We start from the raw sequence: 14,541 nt of genomic DNA on the forward strand, positions 1-14,541 counted from the left end.
CAAAATCTCAAAAAAAAGGCCCCAACTTGTGGGATGAGGGTGTTACATCTTACATTATTGCAAGTATATACAATTTGATATTTTATATATTTCACATGGAATTATTTGTCATGATATGCTAAGTGCTTCATTTAAATAATTAATTGTCTATGAGAGTACATGTTATTATTTCGAATAACTATTTATTTTAAAAAATACATGAACGATTTGTCATGATATGCTAAGTTCTTCATTTAAATAATTAATTGTAGATGAGAGTACATGTTATTGTTTCAAATAACTATTTATTTCAAAAAATAATGATATATGTATTTGTATTAGATGTTTATTGAATATAAGAATGCCATATATATATATATATATATATATATATATATATATAGGTGTGTGTGTGCGCACGCGTGCACGTCTGCTCCTATCTAGGATATTTGTAATTAATTATTTCTAACCATAATATTGGTTGTAAATTTATTATAGATAGATTAACCTTTGATTCTAAAGTATAAATATGTTCCTTTTATTAGGTTTAATTTGTTTTCAAAACATTAGGTGGCAACCATTTAATACACCCCATTTATTAAAAATTAAATTTTATAAATACTACCAAATTTAAGACAAAGAATGAGAATATACATAGTATCATTTACAATTTCTTTGTTATGATCTCATTCTTATGTTTAAATCTCAACCATTTAGTCTATGTTAAGGAGGCAATGTTATCAAAATTCCATTTCTTTTAATCACCTTAAACTTCATTTCTAAGATCACCATCATCTTCTACTCGTTGAGAGATTTCCGATGATATAAATTTTATTCAATTATGAGCTGTAGACACAAAGTTATGGAAATAAGAAGATTTACTCTTCTTAGTTCCACATCAACATATACACCATTTCCACATGACATTGATTTTTCCATGTGTCACCACCTCATAATGCTATGTCATCTTGACATGTGGTAGGTTGCACCACATGTCACCACTGTATTGTGCCAAATATATAAACTTGACAGCTCATCAAGCCATGCCATATTCATATCGATTTTTTTTTCTATGTGCTCTTTTCTTGTTTTTCCAAATTCATCCAGATTCATATAAACATTTAGTCAAATGATCAACGTATCAAATATCCACAATCTTTGTAAAATCTAATTTGAATAAAATATTGATCCTCTGGACTCCCAAGTTCCACATCACCATGCCACATCAACAAACCTTGTCTAAGCTGTCATGTCATCAGTGACATGCCAAAAAAAATGTTAACTATCATATCATATGCCACATCACAGTTTAGGTGGGTTCAACCTATGTGGATCTACATGTTCACAATGTGTTTTTCTTTGCTAGCATTTGAATTTGGGTTTTTCCATGAAAATGTAGTTTAAATAAGTTCATATTTCTAGGCTCTTGAATCTAGAAAAACCAAGAAGTTTTAGATTTTATAAATAGATGGGGAGAATCCTGGTAATTGATAGAAAAGGATTATTTCCATATTCTGTCAACAAACAGGAAGAATCCCAATAATTGACAGAAAAAATATTATTTTCCAGATTATAGATATTTCGGATATCCAAATTTTATCACCTATTGGGAAAATCCAGGGTTAATAACAGAAAGATGTCTATCAAACTTTTAAAGGACCTATATGTCTAGATATATGGGTACTCTAGTTACTTGGGACATCCACTTACTATTGGAATATGCCCTTTAGCCTTTTTCTGTTAGCTCACAATCATAGCCCCCACCATAACATGTAACCAAGGGTTGGGGCTAAACCTCTAATCCCTGAATTTTAGAGTTTTATATTTTGAATTCTTTTTGCTAACACATTAATTAAAACTGTAATAGAGTTGGTTGTATTTTCTAATGGAAAGAATTCATATCAAAGAAACCCATGAGGTAAAATACTTGTGATTTATAAATTGTTGTCCTCATATCAGAGGGAAGGAAGATAATGTAGCACCCTATTTCCTCCTACTATGTAATCATAATCAGGATTTAGTGATGCAATGAGCTGCAACATAGACACTTGGTGATTTCTAAATTATGATGGGCCAATTTTAAATTTATGTAAATGAATTTTATTAATTAATCGTTGAACAACTAACTAAAGGGTGGAGCATTAGTACTAGCCATGATACTACGAGTGGAAGTCAATGGTGGTGGGGTGTGGAAAATATCCTCGCTTGTTAAGAAAATATCCACATTGAAAAACCCACATTTTCAAAATGCCAAATTTTGAATTTGAATTATTTCCCTCTTTCCCACTTCCCCAAAAATGATTATCGAAGGGAGTTGAGTAGTTGGGTAGCCAACTAGAAACAATTATGGAGGTATGGAGATTGAGTGGGTAGTTGAAACTAGTCAGAGATAGGCAGATTAAGTGCCCATCTCGAGTTTTATGCTTTGACGCATAAAATCCCTTGCTAGAGGCTAGAAAATTGCAAGTTTTCCTTGGTTGGATGAGGGGAATGCACGTGGGGATTGAAAGGGAAAATTTTCTAAGTGGGGAGAGTATGTTGAAGGCCTGGGAAGTGCAGAAGAAGAGTTTGCAAAGAGTAGAGAACATCCACGAGTGAAAAATTTTAGGTAGATAAAACTTCTTAGGGTAGCCAAAATTCATGCCCAAATGGTGTTGAATCCAAAGGGGAACCATTCTTTAATGTTTGAGCATATTAAATCCTAAGTTTGACAACTAATTCAGGGTATGAAAATCCAATCCTGAGTTGGAGATAAGGGGATTGTGAATTTGATGTTAGTTGGGTTAGAGAGAAAGCACTGAGAGGGGAGGTTATTGAGGGATTACATTAGGAGAGAATGAACTCCCTTCTATAGCGACAACTTGCTAGGAGGGAATTTGGAAAATTGATGGAAGTCCTGGCCCAATGGGTAGAAGTTGACTTCCATTTTCATCTTGTGAAGGAGAGTGGTTTTCACAGCTGAAAATTCTCTTGGAACCTGAGTTTCCCTTAGTTGTATCATGTCTTGACTACATGGTGTCTGGATGTAAGAAAGACATGCCTAGTTGAGCATATGGTTTGCTAGAAAGGCATACACCCTTCTTTAGTTGTAGGTAAATTCTTTCTGATAAGTCTATGCAATTACTTTTAACTCAATGTTTTTCAGTTATCTATGTTTCTATTCTATTGTTTGTTATGATGTTACATGTTGTGCATGAGTTTTTAAAAATTATTTTACTCCAAGACTAAATAAATTGGGTCATTGAAGAGTGTTTTTGAAGGTTCCATTGGGATCCAGGTTTCTGAGTTGATTTTTGGGTTTCACAACTGAATTCTAATTTTTATAAGAACACTAAGTGGGTTATAGTCTTCACAAAACATCTAAGGTTGTAATGAAATATATTAACTAATACTCAATTTTTCCTTGCAACTTTGTTGTGGGGATCATCTTGTATTCTTGAGTGAGTATGGTAGAAGTGATTGTTACATTGTTGTTTTACCCCAAGGACCTTCAATAATCTTCTTCAAACCATAAACCTCACTTGTAACACAATCCCAAGCCAAGGAACTCTAATGTTTTGTTCATGGAATTAAATGTTGGTTGTAATTGTTTGAAGGTTTAAAGCCTACATGGGCAATGAGGTGTCCATATGTGCAAAAATCCTATCAACTCCTTAGCTTAAGGAGGATTTCAAGCCTAGCAGACAATATTTGCAAACAAGAAAAATTTATCCTTGTGCAACCATAAATTGCACATGATAGTCCACAGGAAGTAGCCTAAGGGGAATTCTTGGATATAGTTATCACTGCATAATTTTCCTCATTGTGAAAGGAAAATACAAAGGTAACCTCGAACTGACTTTGGGACTGGAAACTGATCTTTCCAATCTAGAGGGGGTTCCCTTTATGATTCAACTATCCAATGTCACGACACTAATTGATCATGTAATGAACACAATGGGTATATCTTTAACTAGGAATGGGTTTTGAAACTTTGGTAAGGAAAAGTGATCAAACCATTGGGCATGGAGTGCTAGCTATCTACAAATAACCAAATGTTTTGCAAGATACTGGTTGGATGATAAATGAATAACAAAGGAAAGGTAGACAACACTTTCTTAGGCAATTAAATAATAAATGAGCTGCAGGTTGAAAGGAGAGAACAATTCATTACAGTAGAGCATCTAACAAAGGATGAGTTCTAAAGTAACTTTAGAAAGAATTGGTGAAAGTATTTGAATGTTATGAAATCAGAGCATCAAAGATGAATTCTTAGTCATTTGCTTTCTATCAAATACTAAAGATAAAATTCAAAATGAAATACTAAGAAAGGAAAAAATTAACATATAAAAAACACAAACATGAAAATGCTAACACATGAATCTTTGAATCAAATGATTAAGTACTTCTGATCTCGGAAAATTTGATGTTAGTACTTCTGATCTTGGAAAATTTGATTAACTTTAGAAAAGATAATTATAGTACACCTAGGTTTATCACTCAAAATTTGAACCCCTATGTCATTACCAAGCATAAAATATATAGTCATTTACATTCTATTAGTTATTTCTATCTATTACAAATGTTCTACATGATTAAATAAGAATTTTCCACTTGTCTTCTATTCTGATTAGTGTTAAATGATGCATATATGTACTGGCAAACACCTCTTCTTCTCGAAAGAAATACGATGGGGAAAACCTCCTTCAAGCATTCTTGATGCTTTACATCATCATGCGACTACCATAACAATTGTATTTTTCTCCCTCAACACTTGGGCACTTGAAGTTTTGACATTTAACTACAGCTGGGCACACAAAGGTTTCGCATGATTCTTGGGCAGTTTTTTTGTTTTTTGGTCGAAATTTAAAATTCCAAAAAATAAAATAGAAACATTGTTTTCATTAATTATGAATTTTGAAACAAATAAGATAGTGCCACATGGCCTATTGACTTTTCCATCCAGAAAATTATTTCGAAATTAATCTTCATGCTATTTGAATTTTGAATTTGCCTCTAAGTCATTGATTCACTTCAGTACTTGAGATATTCCATAAGAAATGTATCTCTGAAGTTGAATAGTTAAAAATAAATAAATAATTCCTCTTCACGCTCCTCGTGAATTGTAACAATTTGTTCTGATCATTCAACTCTTATATTATGACATAAACTTAGTCAAATGCGGAGAGAATATAGTGGAAATTATACCACATTTGAAAAGAGATATACACCATCATTGTTTATATACCATCAATTAAAAAGCACATTTTCACGTTATGCACTATCTCCATGTCCTTGGTCGAGGGCTCCTTCAGTGGGGGGAAGAGCATCCCCGCTGAAGAAGCAATATATATATATATATATATATATATATTCGTCGAAGCGAGGAGATACAAGGAGATATAACAGCCGAAGCTGCGAAGCGATTTTTTTTTGAAACGGGGCCAGATCCATCAAATCATACATATAAGTTGCTGCGCAACGCCACAATATTGAGAATCGAACATGGGTGGGGTGCGAGAAAGCCGACAGCTCCAACCGCGTGTACTGTGCACTCATGTGCATGGTCGAGGACTCCTTCATGGCGTCTTGTGCTGTGTGTTGTCTTGTGAGACTTTGTCACTTGGTTTGGTAGTTGGTGGAATTTAGTGGCATATGTAGCATAATTTGGAGATTGGGATTTGAGGCCAATTATTTTTTTCCAAAAAGAATAACGACCCTGCATATGAGCCCGAGCATAAAAAACCTTTAAAACCAAAATTTTATCCCCAATTATAATTTTTTTTACCAAAATTTATAAAAGAAGTAAGTGTGCTAACGTTTGGCTCCAATGGGGATGTTGTCCTCCATGCGAGGCAACAAATAACTCGTAGACCATGTGCCTAATCTATTGGGCTGTTCCAAACCTCTAAAGCCAACTCTTCTTTGAATACAATCCCATATTGAAATCTAAAAACTATTGAAAATTGAAGATTGAAATCATATTGTTGAAAACCAAGTAAGAACTGAACTGCAAATGAAAACCAAACTGAAACAAAAAGATGCTCAATCCTATGAGCTTATTTATCACACTTTCCCTACTGAACTGAGCCATGATATGTTCAATCATGTGAAATAAAAAGCCCATTTCAACCATGCAAGAATTTTTTTCATTGGTTGAACTTCTTGCATGTCTTTGACCAGGGGTAAAAAGAAAGTCTTGCTTGAGGACAACTCATCTAAAATCTTGAAACCAAATTCAATATTGACAAAATTTGGAAAACAAATCCAACTTATTTACTTTGAAAAGAATGCAAAAGGGTATTCAAAATAATGGAAAATGATCTCACAATAATGTAAAACACTGTCGCTCTGATGTATAAGCTCTCCATGCATTTTTGCTTTCATGCATTTCAATCTGTTGGTTGTCATGAAGAGGCTGAAAATTTTCATGAAACTGTTGTAATGGAACACTTTCTGAGTAAGAGGACAATGTTGATCGTAACATTAATTCATCATCATCTTCATTTTGAGTCTGACAACTGATCAATGGCTACAAGCTTGAACTAATAAAATTTCCATATAAAGAGCCACAAGATCATGAAAATCATAGAAAGGTTGTTGCTGATGTATAATATTGTCATTCTGCTCCAAAAAGCTTACGTGATTTTACATCAATTCAAATTCCTATGCTTCATTAATGATTTCAAAATCCTTTTTTATAAGCTTGTATGAATAAAAGCACAATGGCAAAGAATTACCTTCAACTGACTCACAACTTTCCTTATGTTCAGTGTTGTAACTGTGACATATGGGCTAAGTGCTTTCATTACATTGTTGAAAAGGAATACTTTTTGATTGATAGGACATTGGTGGTTGTTCTTGGAAATCAACATCATTATAATCATCATACTCATCATATATAGGTAAATGAAAAACCTCTGATACTTGTGACAAATGTTGATTATAATAAAAAATACCCTTTTGATCTCCTACTTCTTTAAAAACTGAGTATGAGTGATCTTGACAAAAATTTGGGGATATGACATTCTAAAAATATTTATAAGAAAATGAAACTTCCTGAACTTGAATATCAACAACAAGAAAATTTGGCACAACAACTTGCCTTTTAACAATTTGATCTTTACTATCTGCAAACTCTCCTCATAAAGATCATAACAAAAACTCGTAGTACAATCAACCTTTCGCTCATAGTACAATCCCTCTTCTTCTGCATTTGAAACCTCATCTACAGTCTGATACGAGAGCTTCCCACAAGAGGGATGATTATCCTCTATTTCCTTAGCATCATTGAACATCTGCTGCAAAGTTAAATACCTCCCCTCCATGATAAGAAATTCTAGATTTGGGTGATGAGATATTGTATAACATAGCTTGCCAGTAGCTTCAGAGGGTTGAATTTATTTAGGTATATTAAAATAAAAACTTTGAAATATCCTATTAAACATGGAAACAATCTTATCCTTCCGTTTCTTCATGTTATGGATTTTTGAAAGATGTTGGTCCCATGATTTGCTCTCACCCAAAAACTTCAGAAAAACATTACTCAATTCCTCCCATGAACTAATTGAGTCAGGCTCTAAATGCCTAAACCATCCTTTGGCATCTCCTTGTAAAGATTGAGAAAAATCTCTCATGAAAACGTCATCATACTCAACTTCAAAAACCTAAATATATTTTTGTTAGACTATCTTTCTCTCCATCAAACTTAGGAAGATTTGTAATGCTTTGTAGGGAAGTCATGAAGGATGGGGAACATTTTCAGAGGTTTGTACCTGGTTTTCTTATAGTGTCTTTTCATGTTTATGTCGATAAGGCTCGTCCTCCAGTGGAGTCACTAGTGAATTCTTTGATAGTGGAGTCACCAAGAAACTCTTTATGATATGGAGTTAAGAAGGAGGCAAGAAAGGGAGAAGGGAGAAGGAGGCAAGAAAGAGAGTTCAAACTAGTGGGGGCCAAAAGAAGGAAAAGGAAGCAACAATTATAAATAGTGGAGGAGAGCCTCATTATGACATCTTTGGCCATTTGATTTTAGAGCCAAATTTTGCTTGAGATGCTTAGCCAAGTCAACCGGTGCTGCTTCGCACAAGGAATTTCCAAGCAGGAATTCCACCACTTCTTCATAGAACTTCAAGTGTCACCTGAGGAGAGAATTTGAGAGCTAATTCCAAGTGATATGGGGAACCATGTTGCAGTGAATTCTTTAACTAGTGCAAATTTCCTCAAGGATGTAGGAGAGATTTCATGGTGTTGATGAAGGCCAACCAATAACGAAATTTTGTAGGAGAATTTACAGAGATTCTCCCTTAAGAAAGATGAGAATTTCATTGGAGGTTTGTAGGCTAGAAGTATTATCATTTGGGGAGGCTGAATTTGTTTCTTGCACAAGGGTCTTTGACTTCCTTTTTCTCAGTCTTGTGAGAAACAACTTTTAAGAGTTGGGTAAGGAGAAATGAGGAGGATTGGAGCGACTTTTTGCAAGGGATTTGAAGGGTGAATTTTCCAGTAGTGTTTTGGTGGCATATTTCATTAGTTCTTCTTGCATCTTCTTCAACCAACCAGTTAGAGACATACACACTTCTTGGGCTAACCGGGGAACTTTGGATTTAGCCCAAACCCTTTTTGGGTTTTTGTAGGTTTATTGAGAGGAGGCTCCAACTAATTTTACAAAATTTTCTGAGCAATATTTGGGCTAAAATCCTACATTCTTATAGCATGGAGTATTATTGGTTAGCTAGAAAGTTTGCATCACTTTGTAGGTTCAATTTTGGCTTGGAGTTAAGCCAAGCCTTTTCTAGTTATTTCTGGGTTTTCGAAGAGGAGCCCGTGGCTGGAATTTTAGATCGATTCGAGCAATATTGAGGGAAAAATCTCAATTCCATTCCAACAATAATTGATAGAATTTCTGAGTAGTGCACAAAATTTGTGGGGGAGCCATTCTAGCACCTAGACCATAAAATTCTCACTTGGGGTTTGCATAGATTGCCTAAGCAAACCCATATTCCATTGTTCTATAATTGTGCTCATGCTTAATTAGTATTGATAAAATGGCTCAACTGTTCTGCCTTTATTTCTTGGTGTTTGATATGAATTCACAATAGTTGTTTATGGTTGTTGTTTACTTGTACATGTCTCTGTTTATTGTTGTAAATTCAATTTGGAACATTACAGTGGTATCAGAGCATGATCTTGGCCAGCTATGGGGAATCTAGCAAGATCATGGAAGTGTAGGCATGCATGCATGCACAATGATGTGTGAAAGTATGGCCATTCCAATGATGCAAGAATGATGGGGTACACAGAGGCTTAGGGAGGAAATAAACAAAAACAATGAGAAACTAAAAGGATTTAAAAAAATGTGGGCCCAATGGTGTAGTAAGAAGGGGATAAACCCATACCATTTTTATTTTTATGATACAGACCCTAGAGATAAGCATGCCATAGGGGTGAAGTCATTGACATCACATAGGGGAGATCAACCCATGTAGGGCATACTGAAGACAGTGAGAAAAATGACCCTCACCCTCTTTGATGGATTGACTAGGAGTTCTATCAAAAAATCGGTGTAGGAATTGGACACATAATTTTGGATAAACCACATCAGGGAGGTGGATTCCATTAGATATGCCACTTTGCATTTGGATGGAGATGTTATGACATTGGGTCATGGATTTCTGGAGGTGCTAGAGGGCTAGACTATTGTTGGAATCTTGGTGGGATTCCTCGTCACATCATGAAATTGGTTAATGATGGTGTTAACGAGGTGGTGGATATGGAGAATCATCGCAACCATGCTTTGAGGTCTTCATCAGACGCCTAGGAAACACTAGTGTTAGGATGGATTGACAAGACAGTGGGTAGACATCGTGAGTTTTCTTGACATGTTCGTCAAGCATGGGGTTACAAGATAAACACCATGCTCTAGCATGGGCTGATTGGAGGAGGTGGCATTGACAGGCCACTAGACAAAGCATTGTATGGGGATCAAGATTTTTCACAGATATGAGGGGCGCAAAGGTAACCTAATTGTAGTACCTTAATGACAATCCCACTGGCGCTTAGGGAGATGTGTCTGTTAGATATATCTAGGAGGATCAGGAGGGGAGTGTGGAGTAGGTAAATCTCCTCTACAGATAGAGGTGATCCCTCTAGCCCTAGAGTGGGTCTAACCGCAAACAGAACAACCTATAGAAAAATAACTTAAACTAGAGTCGAATAAGAGGGCCTACCTCTTAGAATGCTACTCCGCTTGATGATGACCTCGCCCCTTTGCTCCAGCTTCCTTCGAGTTCTTCTCCTTCAAATGCTTGAAACAAATACACAAGAGACAACAAAAAACATAATAGCATACAATCACATTCAATTTACTTAAAATGACAAGGAATCTTAAGCCATTAAATGTAATATGAAACTGAATGTAGGAAATAAATCATTAGTTGTATTGATATAAAGCTCAGAAAGAGATACAACCAAATACTTGACGTTGCAGGTCTCCTCTGACGTATCCGGGTTCCAACACCACTTCTAGCATCTCATGGTTAGCCTCAACAATGGAAGTTTAAGGCTTCTTCCCTTTAGTTCCAAACCAAATCAAACACACTATCCTCCCTTTGCAATCCTCCCTTTACACACATGGACTAGAAAGCAAAAAGCTATAGATATCTTGCTGGTTATTCAAGCTCCAAAAAAGACTACTTCAGCTTGGAAAAGGAGGAGTTTATATAGCTTTGATGGAGGGGAGATGGTTCCTCTTATTATGAGAGAGGCATTATCTCTTGGGTTTGTTCCATCTCAATAGGGGAAAGGAGACCAAACTCAATTCCTTGGCTCTATCTAGCCCAACCATTTACCAGACTTCTGTTACGAAGCTTCTAGACTTGGAAGATTCGACTCCATATTTAAAAAACTTGCCAAAAGAGGATCGACGTGAGTGATGAAGGGCTCACTTGTGTCGTACAATGCTAGGCCTGGTTTTAAACCCTGCAAATCAGCACGAGGAAGGAATTGAGCACTAGCGCCGGTCTTGTAAACTGGGATAAAAGGAAGATTCTTGGGAAATGATGCAAAAGGGAAATGTTCTGCTCATGAAGAGGGACATAAGGGCAGTCTCTTCATGATGGGAAAGCATGTAAGGTTCACTGTAGAGGTCCTCCAAGATCGAGGAACGGGGAGTATAGGGACAGTGACAAAATGCTGTGTAACGGAAGCCCCCTAAAGTGTGAAGGCTGAACTAGAGCGAGGGGTTAAATGCTTTATAAGTAGATGCATGGAACTGAAGACCATCGTTGGAGAACCTGCAAGCAAGAATATATACATATACATCACTGAAATCTATGATAAATGATACATGAATCGTGGTATGGATGCAACCACCCAGAGAATGATCATGTAAATGGATCCAAGGCATGGGCACAACCATCTTGTAAGGAGGATCATATCGAAACCAAGGTATGGTCACAACCATCCAATAATGAGAAGGATCACATATAACAACTCATGGTATGGTCGCAACCATCCATCTGAAAGAGACATGTATATCAACATGATCATGTCACATCGCCTTGCAACCTGGAATTTTGTAATCTGAGCCCAGGGTCTTGTGCTCCAACACGACCCGATCAAAGTACAAATTCTAACATGTGAATAAGTGTGTTGAAGTCGAACATTCTATAAAGTTGCTTGATTACTGGTCAATAATGCGAACCATTAAAAAGCGCAAGAGAAACTGCCACTAATGACAATGGCTCTCAAGGTACTAGCAGCACAATTCACAGAATGTGAATAAAGGAACTGAAGTTGAACACCTGTGAAATCACCCGATCAAAATCTAATGATGTGAACTTGTCATCAAGTGTGAAGAACTTGCCATTAGGACATGTAAGCTCTAAGGTACTAGAAAGGAGTCTCTCGGCCAACTTCCTGTATAATGAGCTGAAGTCGACAGGAAGTGACCTTGTCGAAGGAGGACCATGATGTATCCCACATCATCGACATGATAGAACGGGATGTAATGATTTTGGATGATACAGAGAATCAGGAATGAGTGTAACTGCAAAAGGATAACTCTTGAACATATCGGCAACATAACTCTGTAGTTTGGTAGCTTTTGGATCCATATAATCAAAGGTCATGATGATGTGGTAGAGATCAAATGGAAAGGAAAAAAATGAATGGCCCAACCCAGGAAAGTCAACGATGAAGTGAGGATATCCCAACCCGACACGAAGCAGAAAGTGTCATGTTCAAGAGTGAGCTGCTGACACAACTAATGGAATTTCCAATTTTCCCCCACCATTTCTGGCAGGTACCCCAATTATTTTTTATCGCAAGCTTGAAGGGGATATCATGTGCTTGCACTGTAAGTCCATCCTTCAGATGAATCCAACCTAGTAAGATTAATGAGCCCTAGGAAGGAGAAGCTCATGTCCGTCATGGTGATGAATCTGATGTCATTTAAGTTTTAACGAGTTCGACAAAGGTGTAACTCTGTATTTTTTTCATGTTTAGAGAGTTTGAAAAAGATATGGAAAATAAAAATCCACAAGGTCCCTTTTCGTATATTTGTGTCTCTCGAGGTTGAAAATGTAGAAAATGATACTTGAGAGAACCGCTTGACCATGCCATTCAAGGAGTAGATTTTTTGTAAATAGTTTATCCTAGCCTGAAAAAGGGGTAAACATATATTGGATAAAAGACGTTTCGTAGCCTTTAATGAGTTCAAAACGACAAGAGCTCGACAATATTTTCATGTTTAAAGAGTTAGAAAAGAGCTTGAAAGCAGACCCCCCATTTTTATTCTCTTTAACGAGTCAAAAAGGGAAAAATACTCAGCGATCTTTTAATTTGAGTTTTTATGAATCGAGAAAATAGCTTAAAGACGACTCCAATACCATCATCAGTAATCTGTCACCTGTCGCTGCACAAGAGGCAAACGTATTATCCAATTTCTGAGGTAAAAATAGAGGAAAAATGCTTTTAATACCCTAAAATATCCTGAAAAATGAATAAATAGGGGAAAAAGTAAATTACTTTTACCATTTTACCTTTTTACCTTGGTGGAGCAATTTTTTACCCCTTTGTGCCATGGATTTTCAGGAGTAGATTGCGGCAGATCCAGGAGGCTGATCGACGATCCGTAAGTTGCAGGTAGGAGCTGAGACCCTTAAATTTATTTTTATGCTTGTTTTTCCTGTTTTTAGCCGTTTTTTGGATTTCTGGAGGAGATCTTAGCAAAAAAATTTCGCCCTCGGTTAGCGCGAGATCCAGGCTCGAAATCACACCGATCGAGGGTCATTAACACGACCACTTGCGCCGTCAGTGCTACTATTTTTAAAATAGTCACGCCGGTGCCGAGAGTAAGAAAAAATGATTTTTTACTCCATTTATCTGCTTTGAATCTGAATTCCTTGAGTTAAGGATGAATGTTGACTTGATTTCATGGTTTTTGCAGGCAAAACACAACGAAAAATGGTCGATTGAAAAGAACGTGAGCATGAGGCATGTTATCACAAAATCAAGCACTGAAAGGCTGTTGATCAGGTAGACTCTGTGTAACTGTTTCAGACCAATCTTTTGACTAAGGCTTAGCCTCCTTAGCCTGAGAGGGCTCTCTCAAAAAGTTATTGATTTTGACTATTGATAAGATGGCTAACTCTTGTAAAGTGAATTTAACAAACAAGCTGGCTGGACAAACATTACAAAGACTTCCATTGGGCTTATGGAGTTAATCATACTTCAGTAAACTATAACACTGCTCATGCATAGAAGTCAGGGCATGTGATGTTTAAATACTCAAAACAACATCTCATAGAAAACCTCAGTTTACAAATACACACAGGAAATCAGAGCAGCATAAGTGAATTCTGAGTGATTGTGTATTTATACAACTGTAAAAACATTAAGGATAAAGCAAAACCACATATCTTGAGCATTGAAACACTGTATGAATCCTGAGAAGAAAAGCAGCAAATTGTATTACTGAAATTGAGTTTTTACACAAGCCAAAATAATACTCTCTTTTCTCAAATATCCAACCCTCATTACATAGATGATTCAGCTATATATAGAAACGTAATTCTAACTACTTGGAGCTTCCTCCTCCAGCATGAGGGGAGCTCGATGACTGCCACTAATGACACCTATCTGCTTTGTAACAAACTATTAAATACAATAACTGATAATTGAAATTCTAAAGAGTTCTAATCTGATTATGACTCTAACTCTATCTCCTTCGTAGAATGATTCCTCCTTGTAGCTTTGACACCTGGTTTCCTTTTCGTTTGGCTGAGATGGCTGAGATGAGCAGTTAATGCTCCATGTTGGCTTTGGATACTGAAGGCTTTAACTGCTCAGCGATGTTAGGGAATATCCCTTGCTTTCCGGTTCTGGTCCCCCATCACTTCGAATATGCAGCAACATGTCTTTTTAGTCCCTTGAATAACCCAAAAATATAGAACACCGCCATGTTTCCAGATGAATCGGATGCTCCATCGATAGCCAAGTGTGCAAGCCAAAATTCCATGTATGCAATTCATTCAATACCCTATGACCGGTAATAAAGTGGCTTTATAACCGAAAATTTTT

The sequence above is a fragment of the Pinus tabuliformis genome, chromosome 7 (assembly GCF_031772625.1).
Source record: "Pinus tabuliformis cultivar Carrire ecotype Pingquan chromosome 7, CPIR1, whole genome shotgun sequence".
NCBI lineage: Eukaryota > Viridiplantae > Streptophyta > Pinopsida > Pinales > Pinaceae > Pinus > Pinus tabuliformis.